This window comes from Neomonachus schauinslandi, chromosome 4 (genome assembly GCF_002201575.2).
Source record: "Neomonachus schauinslandi chromosome 4, ASM220157v2, whole genome shotgun sequence".
Taxonomy (NCBI): domain Eukaryota; kingdom Metazoa; phylum Chordata; class Mammalia; order Carnivora; family Phocidae; genus Neomonachus; species Neomonachus schauinslandi.
Genome location: NC_058406.1, coordinates 139,336,702 through 139,348,733, shown reverse-complemented (window position 1 = coordinate 139,348,733; position 12,032 = coordinate 139,336,702).

The window sequence follows — 12,032 nt, the reverse complement described above, 5'->3', positions numbered from 1 at the left end:
TTGATATGAAGATTAATATTTTAACATTATATATTTCAACATTTTCTTTGACTTTTTTTTTTTTAACCTTCTGACTTGAAAATAAAACATTTCTATTGACATCCTAAAGTGCTTTGGGCTTGAAGCACCGTCCTTACTGTACCCAATAGATAAGTCAGGACTGTTTTTAGGTGGGGACAGAAGTCATTTGCTTCAAGGGACTTTGCCACAAAAATGGGAGGAGGATTTTCTGTCTTGTGGATCTCTGTGATCTTTGAGAGCTTGTATTAAAGTTAAAATTGAAGAAGCAGAAACAGTTTTATACAATTCTATCAGCCTTGACTTCATATTACTTTTACAGATAAAGGAATAAATTATAACATTAGTATAAATTTCTGTAATGTTGATCTCAAAATCTTTATTTACTATATATTTCAGTCACAAATAGGATTCATGTTTAGATTTATTTGTTTTTGTCCTAAGATTCTAGAAAAGTGTGTACCTCTGGTTTTGGGAGGAAGGGAGGTCTTTTTGTTATGTCACAGTGAATTCTTAGGCAAAAAGAACAATGAACTATTTTTGGTTTCTAGGACCATCACAAAATGTAGTTTGTAGTTAAGAAAAACTTTTTATTTGTGCCTCTCTAACTACATAGTCTTTTATGGGGCTCAGTGAAATAATTTTGATTCTTTGCACAATTTCAGGATATTTATTTAACTCAATAGGAGAAGGCTTGGCAGTTGCTATGAGACTCTTCTCTAGGCCCTGGTGATGTACAATTGACAAGTACCAGGAGTTGAGAGTTGAGTAAAGTGAGTTCTAAAGATTCTGTGAAGGGATCCAGGCTATTAGATAGGCTGGCATCCTTGCCTCTCAGTTTCTGCAAAGCTGGATTGTGGCTTTACTAACAGAGAGGTAATAGGAGCATATTTTGATTATTAATATCTCCAAAACTTCAAACACCACCAAATTGCAGTTAACCAAATAGAGTCTTAGTATTCAAGTTTCCCCTTCCTCCTTCACTTCTAGAGAATGAACTAATTTTCAATGGAGCAGGCCCTCCCCACAGATCTGCTACCGGGGAGAATGTCACGCTCACTGCAGGGCAGAAAGTGGCTCACCTTTGTATACTCAGCAGAGATCTAAAAAAGGTTTTTTTAATATTTTTTGTGTTACAGTGATTGTGTTAGCATTTATTTCTATCAGTTTTTTACTATCTTTCTTTATTTGTATTTATTTTATGATGATGATGGCTTTATGCCTTCGTGTAGATCATTAAGAATCTAACTTTATTTTACTGAGAGCATTCTTAGAAGACAGTTGTGATTTAGTAACATGTAAAAAGACTACTCTAATACTGGATTTTTAAAACAAAATTAATAATTATCTTATACACCCACGTTTCTACTAGAGGGAAGGACTGGTTCATTTAAGAATAATTCTAAGTAAACCGTATAGTACTTGAATAAAGGTGCTTTTTTTCTACCCCAGGAGGAAAAAAAAAATGGCAGGCTGTATATCAGGAAAATATAATACAAAAATCTTTAAGTCTGCATTCTAATTATTATAATAAAAAAGCTTCTAATATATTAATCTTGGTAAACATATAAAATAAAATGGAAAAGTGCTTTTCCTTCCAAAAGTAAAGATATTGTTAATATATTCTAACAAAGTGAGATATGCATGGTTTATTAATGTTTAACCATAAAACCAATAAGATAATAAAGAGCCAGATAGTCTCATGTTTGTTACAATTATAGTATCAAAGTGAATATGGAGGCTAAAAGCCACTCTCTTCTTGGGGCTCTTATAGGTCTTTACACACACATCCCTCTATCTTAGTATTTGTGACACAGCATTCTAATCAGACACTGTATCGTAATCACCAAGTTGTAATCCACCACCCCAATGAGCTGTTGGCTGCTCATTTGTAAAGCAGCAATGATGACACCCACCCAGCTCAGAGTTGTTGTGAGCATTCAGTTAGTGACTACTATAAATTACCTGCTACATGAAGGCATTCAGTAACTAACTGGTGGCTATTCAGTTCCTCCCAGACAGTGCTAAACTGTTAGAATATAATGTAATGAATGTAGAATTAAATACCTGGGCAAGGTTCAAGGGAATAACTAAGGAGAATGATCTTCCAGAGATACAAGTGTTTTTGTTGGGGGGTTGGAAGAGTGCTTGGGTCATGGAGACGTCCACGCTAGCACACTTGCCTTTTTTTTTTTTTTAATTAAACTGAGCGCCCTGAGGTTGGGAACTGTATCCCATTATTCACTTCTGGATCCTAGGTACCTACCATGTTTTTGTACCCTGAGCCCCAGGACACAAGTAGTAACTACCCAAGAATTCTCTTTGAAATTATGTAGTCATTAATCCAAATGGAGGTAATTTCAGTTTCTCTTTGCAGAAATCAGTCACTTAACGAATAATGTTGTGCTGAAATTATACTTGCTTTTGAATCTGGGCTAATTCACTAGTCCTCTGACCTCGGGCCAATTGCTTGGTCTTGCAGAGATTCCGTTTCCTCATGTGTAAAGCTAGGATATTAATAATGTCTACCTCATAAAGGTGTGGTGAAGACTATAGGAGATAATTCATATAAAGGATTTAGCACAGTGCCAATAATTAGAGACTGATAAAAGTTGGTTATCATTATTACTATTATACATTTCTGAGCTCCAATTACGTGCTTAACATTTTTAGGTACTACATAAGCTGTAAAAGCTTTAGTCATCTATCCATTCATTCATTCAACAAATCTATGAAGTACTATAATGTGCCAGGCATCAGCCCAGGGGGTATAGCCATGAACCAGATCAATAGGATCCTTGCCCTCGTGGAGCTTACATAGGGATGGATGGGGGTAGTATACAATAAATAAATAAGCAACAAAAAAGTTAATTTCCAACAGTGGTAATTACTACAAAGAAAATAAAGCAGGAATGGGTAGAAAATTATGAAAGGGAGATGTTACTGTAGACACAGTCAGTGGTTATGGAAACTCTGGTGAAGGAAGTGCCATTTCAGGAAAGATCTGAGGAAAGACATTTCCGGCAGAGGAAACAGTAAGTGTAAAGGCCCTGACTGAAGACATTTCTAGAACAGAAAAGCTTGTGCCTGGAGCGTCGTGAATGAAGAAGAGACAAGTAGGTGTAGGCGGAAGCAAGCAGGGGCTACAGGCTGCAAAGCCTTGCAGACCGAGATACCAGGAATGATTTTATACCAATTACATAGCGGAGCCACCAGGAGGCTGTAAGAAAAGGAATGATACAAACTGCAACAATATAGCATTTCAGAAGGAAAAGCAGTTGAGAGATTTATGTGGTCCAAGTCTTTATTCTATGGATGAGGAAATTAGCAGAAGTTCCCAGAATGCCTTTGATCATCTGACAATGACCTTTCACAAAAAGATCCAAACTCCTTTTCCTGACATATAAAGCCACTTTAATCCAACCTCTGGCTTTCCTCTCAGCCTCTGAGTTTCTTGACATTTGTCTGCCATGGGATGGGAGGCAATATCACACAGTCACCAAGAGCTAAGGTTTTGTGAGTTCAGATTCAGCTTCTAGGACTTATCGTTTATATAACCTTGGATGACTTACTTCAGAAGCTCCCCAAGCCTCAGTTTCCACATCTGAAATGTAAAAAGGGTACCCTGGACTGTTGAAATGTTAAATGGACTAATTCGTGGGATTTCGTCATGTAAATTAGCCTGATGTCTGGTATACTACTAGGTGCTCCTTTAGGATTCTTGTTCTTGCAGCAGAGACATAGAATTGTGTGATGGGAATCAACTTTGCAAGAAGACAGACCTGAGTTCAGATTCTACTTCAGCACTCACTTGCATCACCTTAGGCAAGCTAAGTAGTCTCTCTGAACTTCACTTCCTTATTTGTAAATTAGGGGGCAAATTCAAGCTCTGGATCATTATGATGAGAACTAATGTCTGGAAGATACCACTTACGGTTCTGGCACTTTTTAAAAATTGAATAAATAATATAATTATCATTATAGTACTTTCCACTGTAAAATAATAGATTGGCTTTTCTGTTTCTCTAACTCACATAAAAAAAAAATCACATTTACTTTGTGAACATTTTTGGAGTTCCTACTCTTACAAAAATAGCACTTACTGAAAACTGATTATGCTTCAGGCATGGTTCTAAATGCCTCACATAGGCCTACTTTATAGCCAGGGATGCTGAGGCATAGATGAAAGTCAGTTTACCCCAGTATCCACTAGGAAGCGATGGAGCCAGGTGTGAAACCAAGTAGTCCTACTTCAGAGTTTGAGCTCTTAGCAATGAGCCTCACTGAGGGCTGGCTACGTGTCTCTAAGGAGTGTATAAAGGCTCCTTCTCCTGCCATTGTAGTAAAAATGCCTTAGGATTATGTCTGCAATTCTACTCTGTAAAACAGAAAAGTTATATCAACATACTGCTCATCTTCAAGGTTTCCTACCAAACCCCCTCTAACCATAAAGTGGCAGGAAAGAGCATTAACTCCACATCTAATGAACAGATGAGTTCACTTCCCTGAGTAAACTGCTTTTCAGACTTAAAAAATTTAGTTCCTCAATGTGTCTTTGTTTTTTCATGACAACTAGTAGCATTTAAACTTTTCTATAAGTAATTAAATTCATTTAGGTTTTAAGAGTCGTTGGGGAATTCAAACATTGCTACCAAGTTTCAGTTTCAACCAGAACTAGAATGGAAATACTAAGTGGGACAATTACATGTAAGAAATGTAAATTCTGCTTTTTAAATATTTTGTGTTCCGTGATAGCTACCACACGCAGTACCAAGAAATATTCAGTTTAATAAGAATAAAAGCCTATCTCATCTTAGAGCATTGGTTCTCGGCGAGGGGGCAATTTTGCCCCCCAGAGGATATGGACGATGTCTGGAGACATTTTGATTGTCACAGCAGGGGTGTGTGTACTAGCAGCAGGAAAGCTGCTAACCATCTTACAGTGCACAGGACAGCCCCTTATAAAACAAAGAATTATTCCACCTAAAATGTTAATAGTACCAAGATCACAAAGCCCTGCTTTAAGAGTATCTATAAGGTTATGCTTTTGTGGAAGGTCTGAAAAAAGAGCTATATATGTGGCCAGCCACACAGGAGCCCTGGGACAGTGCCTTGCCCATAATACGTCCTCGCTGATTTTTTTGTTGGATAGACTAGGCAGAAAAGAATAAAATCCCACCTCTGTACCTTAAGATCATTGTTTATTCACTTTGCTTCAGCATATTTCCAAAGATGGCTTTCCTACCAAAATCGTGATAGCTTGATTTTGTTAATAGTAGCTTCATCACAAGATTGAACTTCTCTTTTGCTTATACATCGCCATGTTGTATGTGGAATTTTTTACTTCCTTCTAGAAACAAGAACAATTGAACATTTTCCATGCAAGGGGAATTTACAAGTAAGTTTTTCCTCCTGATCAAGGGCAAGCATCAGGATTCACCAGTGTCATAAACTAGAAGCAAAACATACTTTGCCTCCCCAAATTATCCTCTTCTACTTCCATCCTCAGCTAATCCCCACTCGGTGAGACAGTGGGTAAAACAGTGGCCCAGCTCAGCATGGAACCATAGAACAGAGGAGAGTTGCCAGCTGGTCAGAGACTGTATAACTTGATCTTGTCAGCAGAAGGTCCAAACCAGCTATCTCCACGGCGTAACGCATCTACCCCCGGGGTGCACATGTGAGGCCACTCCACGGCAGGAGGAAAGTGTGAGCACTACAATTTATAGTTATTTTTTCACCCTCTAAGAATGTCTACTTTGCTTATTAGATTTTATAATATATATAATAGTGCAATACTGTGTGTATATAATATATTTTTAGAAATCCTATGTTGGGGGTTCATGCCATAAAACTATGCCCTACTGGCCTACATCATCCAAAAGAAGTATGGAGGGGCGCCTGGGTGGCTCAGTCAGTTAAGTGTCTGCCTTCAGCTCAGGTCATGATCCCAGGGTCCTGGGATCGAGTCCCACATCAGGCTCCCTGCTCAGCGGGGAGTCTGCTTCTCCCTCTGGCTCTGCCCCTCCCCCTGCCCATGCTTACTCTCTCGTCTCTCTCAAATAAATAAATAAAGTCTTTAAAAACAAACAAACAAACAAAAGGCGTGTGGAGTCCATTGTTGGCCTAGAGGCCCAGGTGCCCCAGAGCCTTGTTTTGTGGGTGACCCATACCCTTGGCTCCTTCTTTCAAATGGCACTGATATCGCCATTGAACATATATTTCGTGCCCAGTGTGCTGGGTACCGTGGTCATGCCTGATAAGCCCTTCCCTTCCATGGTCACAGCCATGTTTAGTACAATTTCTTTTCAGTAATGTTTAGACATTGCCCATTTCTATTTTTTTCTTCTCCTTGATGCTTCTCAGTAGTTCCTTGACTTACTTTTCTTTAGTTCTAACTGGACACACTTTTGAAAAGCATGAAATCCTTTCAAAAAGAGGGTTTCTTTAGTCATTTGCATATACTTGTAAAATGATATATCAGATACGGAATGTTTTTGCCCGGCTAAAAGCACTACCCTCTTAGCAAGTTGCAAACTTTGTTCTTTACTCCTTGTGGTTATTTCCTAATTCCTCTGAAACTCCTCTACCCCTCTGAGGGCCTAATCAATGCTTCATACCAATTAAGCTGCTAAGGACAGAAGGCTTTTTAGTACACCTCGCAATCTTGACAACAGGAACTTAATTTTTAGAGAAACGAAATCAGAAGGAAGAAATGAGACCTTCTCTGATGAAATACCATGAAAATAACTTTAAATAAAAAAAATTTATAATAGACAGCCAGAAATTTACATATCAAATTATGAGTTGAGCCATAATATACCACCCATCCCCAGCCACAACCAACAACCAAAATAGACCCTGAGTCTGATCTGGTAAATTCACTGTCTGAGTAAATGTTTTTCTCAAAGAATTCTCAACTATACTATGAAGTAAGCTCTGGGAAGTAATTACAAGTACATGAGTACATATGTGGTGTATAGATCTGTGTTGTTTGTATAGGGCAGCAAATTTACCTGAGTTGACCATCTACTGATTAAGGTGGAACAGAATGTGTCAGTTGAAAATGTTTATTGAATTTTTAGAAGCATCACACTTTGCTTATCTCTGGCCAGGCCACAAAGATTTGAGTCAGAGAGAGTTACCTTTATTACGTATGTACAATTACTATGAGCATCTTCACACCAAGCCGAATGAAATGGAGAACTGAAGTCACTAGTGAGAAAATGAAGGCAAGCTCATAAAAGTTCAAGCACTAGTATGAATCGTGCCAATCAGTATCACCAGAGGCCAGTACCACAGGCTCATTGCCAACCTACCTCTTCGATTTGCACATTAGAAGCACGAGTGCTAAAAGAGATAAATAACCGGGTAGAGGATCTCCTTTTATATCTCTTAAAACATGTCTCCTCTACATTAAGTTCATTTTTCAAATTTAAATTTTCAAATGATAAGTTCTGAATATATGTGATGTGAAACTGCTTCTCTTCTCCCATTGTTACTCTCTCTCTCTCTCTTTTAAGGTTTTATTTATTTATTTCACAGAGAGAGGGAAAGCGAGAAAACACAAGCAGGGGGAGCTGCAGGCAGAGGGAGAGGGAGAGGCAGAGTCTCCACTGAGCAGGGAGCCTGATGCGGGGCTTGATCCCAGGACCCCAGGATCATGACCTGAGCCGAAGGCAGGTGCTTAACGACTGAGCCACCCAGGCACCTCCATTGTTACTCTCTTCATAGACAAGCCTGGGTTACAACAAAGGAACTTCTGCATTCCTCCAAGAAGTCTTTGAGATGCCAGTCTCTGACATTCCCAGGATGAGAGCATAGGTCCCATCAACTCAAGGTCTTAAACTGACATTCAGTATTTTAAAATTCTTATTGCCTGATCCATCCATCTGTCCATTCCTCCCTCTAGCAACAAATACTTTTTGAGCACTGACTAGGCTCCAGATACTGTGTTAGTGCGGGGGCCTCAATTGTATAACAAGACGGATAAAGTTCTTATCCTTTTAAAACCTCCCCACCCCCATTGCTCATCTCTCACACACACTTACGTACACATACGCGTACACACACACACGAGGCCTACATTACAGGTAGAATGTAAAAATATTCTTGTTACTCCTAAGATTGGCTCCTGGTGCAAGAACCAGACCCCTCGATGTTCGCTGAGCAGCAGGCTCCTTGTTGCTAACTTTCTGCTTGCTCCTTTTCCCACTTAGTTCTCAGTTCTTCCCCTTGGCTGGGCCCTGACTTATGCCTGCTCTTCTTGGCTTGTTTCATTTTCCTACCCTTGCCAGGCCCACTCTTTGGGGTCTCCGGCGAATGCCTTAGGCCCTCCATTAAACCAATCACACAGAGGAGCAGAAGTGTGAATTTTACAAGCCAAAGTTGCATAATATTTTCAAACACTTCCATTTGTAATATACCTTCATGGGAGTCAAGTGTCCTTGGGGGGATGACTTCCCTTGAACAAATGTGTTTGGAACCATCCAAATTTCAAATGAGTTGAGTGAGTATGATAGAAATTTATGGACATGTTTGAAACAGAGAATATGCGCATTTAATGGTCTAAATGTTTTCCCTGAGTTTCCAGCCTTCTCTACCTGGAAATGACTTAACTACAAGGGAGAATCTGATTCTCTGTTCACTGCACAGAGTTGATTCTCACCGCGCTAAAATTAGCTTTCAAATCACTGGGTTTCATGCCTCTGCAGCACACTTGGTCCCCTGTGACTGCACAGTTAGATTCGCTCTTACTCCTGCTGATTACCTGTGATTATCTACCTGGTCAAGTTGTCAGGTGGCTGCCATTAAACACTTTTGAATCTAAAGTAGTTCATCAGCTCTCTAGTCATTCATTCCCTTGATCCTAGATTTTATGCCTACCCTGTTTTATTTCCTTTTGTATAATTGGAGTTGACCCCCAAATGGATAAACTCTTCTCCCAGGTTAACTTAAGCACCTCATTCAGGATCCTGACTTTATGACATGCCCAGACAAGACCCAAATTAATTTCATGGCAGGAGACTTTCTGTATTTACAATTAGGATAGATTTTCCACTTCATGCAGCACTCCAAGGGACTCTATCCTGCCCACATTTGAAAGTCAGTTAAGCAGAATGAATGTGATGGTTTTCCCACCTCTCCTCTTTGGTTTATATTCTGGATGTTTTCCTAACCAATACACTTCCTCAGGTAAGGTACAGAGCTCCTGGAACAGAATCTTCTTCAGGAAAAATTCTCTGGTCCTCCAAATCACCCCTTCTAGCATCATGCTGGTTTCTAACATGGCCACATCTTGATTTTCTGCTGCCTAGTATGGGGCAAGAGTTATTGTCATTGTCAATGCCAAGGACAGACAGAAATCCATTATGGGAACCCTTTACAGTAACTCCTTTACTATCATCTGAATTAAGATGTGAATTCATGATGTTACTAATAGATACGTAAAGAAAAAACATGATTTTAGGTATCGAATAAGCCATTAGAGTTTTTCCTGGTTAAAGTAAAATTAGTTTTCAGGAGAGAATTAACTCCTATTGAGAGTTTCATTACATGCTACAATAACTATTCTAAGAAGTTATATGTACCTAACTCATCTAATTCTTTAAAAAAAAACAAAAAAACAAAAAAAACCCTCTGAGCAAGTATCATTATCATTCCTATTCACAGATGAGGAGATTGAGGCCAGAGAAATTAACTTGCCCGAGAGGACATATGCAGCAAGAGCTGTGTGACTTGCACCCAGGCCTCCAGAAGACTGAACAGGGCTATAAAATGCTTGCCTCTCATTTATTTAAGTTTTGGTTCAACAACTACTAAACTCTAATCTCTAAGGCCTCACTTTTGGCTATTAAAATGCTCAAAAGTAAGAATCCCTCACCATCTTTTCTTTTGTAGATAGATATTAATGGTTAATATTAAACATTTGAGAAAAGGAAAAGGAGTGTTCTGGATTTTAAAAAACAAGCAAACAAACAAAACCCCTTATTGCTCTGCAACTAACAGCCTGGCTTTTCATTTCATCGTCATTTTTGTAATTGTTTTGCTGCCATCTAGTGACCCAAATGAAAATTAAATACGAACATAATTTTGCCTTCTCATTTTCATTTTAAATCTGTAAGCGCTAGTTTAGGGGTAGTTTTTAAAAATCATTAAATTTTCATACATTAAATCTGAAAAATTTTACAGTTCTCGTTTTCTTACAGTTTTCATTATTTGTAAGATTTATTTCTTTATTCGAGAGAGAGTGAGTGGGAGGAGAGGCAGAGGGAAGAGGGAGAGAGAATCCCAAGCGTGAGCCAGATTATCCCACCACCCTGAGATCAGGACCTAAGCCGAAACCAAGAGTCCGACGTTTAACCAACTGCGTCCTAGATGCCCCAGTTTTCATTCTTACCTCTTCTCACTTGTTCTTCCTCTACTAAGATAATATTTTTACTCATATCCAGAATTCCTCTTTAATATCAAACAAGAAGTCGTTAGAAGAGAAACTAAAATCTAATTTATTTATGTGCGGTCTCTGATGTGGTTTTGGACTATAGGTATTTGTTTTAGAACAACTTTATTTGTGGCAACTTTTTACATGTATCCAAGCCAGTGAATAGCTGATCAATTTCACCCATATTTATTTGATTACATAAATGAGTACAGTTAGATGCTGAAACCTACATGTCCTACGTAGAACACTTCCCGTTCACCTATATAAATATTCACTAATTGCACATAAAGAGTTTTGGATCAGTGGCCATGAATATTTACCTTTTCATAAGTATATTGTCTCCCCGTTAAAGGGGTAGGATTATAATATATTTGCACTCTCAAATCTAACAGTACCTTATATTCAGTAAATTCTTATTATGTGCCATTCATTGACTTTTAAGGATATAGTTATCTGAATATTCCGACACACTTAATTCGAATTAGTTTCTGTTCTTTGTTGAAGTTTAAAAATATCTACGATGGGGGCGCCTGGGTGGCTCAGTCGTTAAGCGTCTGCCTTCGGCTCAGGTCATGATCCCACGGTCCTGGGATCGAGCCCCGCATCGGGCTCCCTGCTTGGCGGGAAGCCTGCTTCTCCCTCTCCTGCTCCCCCTGCTTGTGTTCCCTCTCTCTCTGTGTCAAATAAATAAATAAAATCTTTAAAAAAAAAATATCTACGATGATTACATCCTAAAGAACAAACGTTGGCAGATGCCGAAACATGTTCCACACAGCCCCTAGCCACGTCTCCCGTGTAGGCTGCATATGTCGGAAGTGCAATTGTTTGGAATCATGCGTGATCGTAAAAATGATCCCTCCACTGAATAAGGGCATATGTGTGGTTTCAATATTCTAATAAGCATATATAATAACTCAGCATTTTGAGTGCAGGGAGAAATTGGAAGTCTTAAGTTGGGTGATAATTGTGAGCTTTGACAATGACTCTGGTTGGAGGGGAAAATATGTTCCAACAGGGAAGCTGTCATCTGAAGCTAAAGAGAACATTTCCCAAGGAGGTCTAAACTAAATAAGGTGAGCAAAAAAGCCAGTATTAGTCTTAATTATGTGGAGTAATTGGTTGTTCAAGAAGATGAGTATTCGTCCTGGGGTCATCTGTGTTCATCACATCATTTATTCACCAGATATTTATTGAGTGCTTATTAAGTGCCACACACACCTACTAAGGCAATAAGGGGAGTTTCAATTTATAAGATTCACATCTGTGCATGGAACTCACGGTCGAGGGAGATAGCCTTTCTTGATTGGACCTTTTTCCCTTAAAACGGTTCCAGCCTTGCGTAGCCTGTGTTCTTGAATAAGGACCACTGTAGCTGGTGTTAAGTTATAAGTTCCTCTCCTACGTAGAGTGTATGTTGGATGCATTTTAACAGTGCTTTAAGCATTACTAAGTAAGTACCCTGAGAGAATCAGCTTGTGTATTACCACTAATTGATGAAAGCTCCACACCTCCTAATTTCAAGGGATTTAATTAACACATCCACTTCGCACTGACCAACCTGGTTTTACTTCAC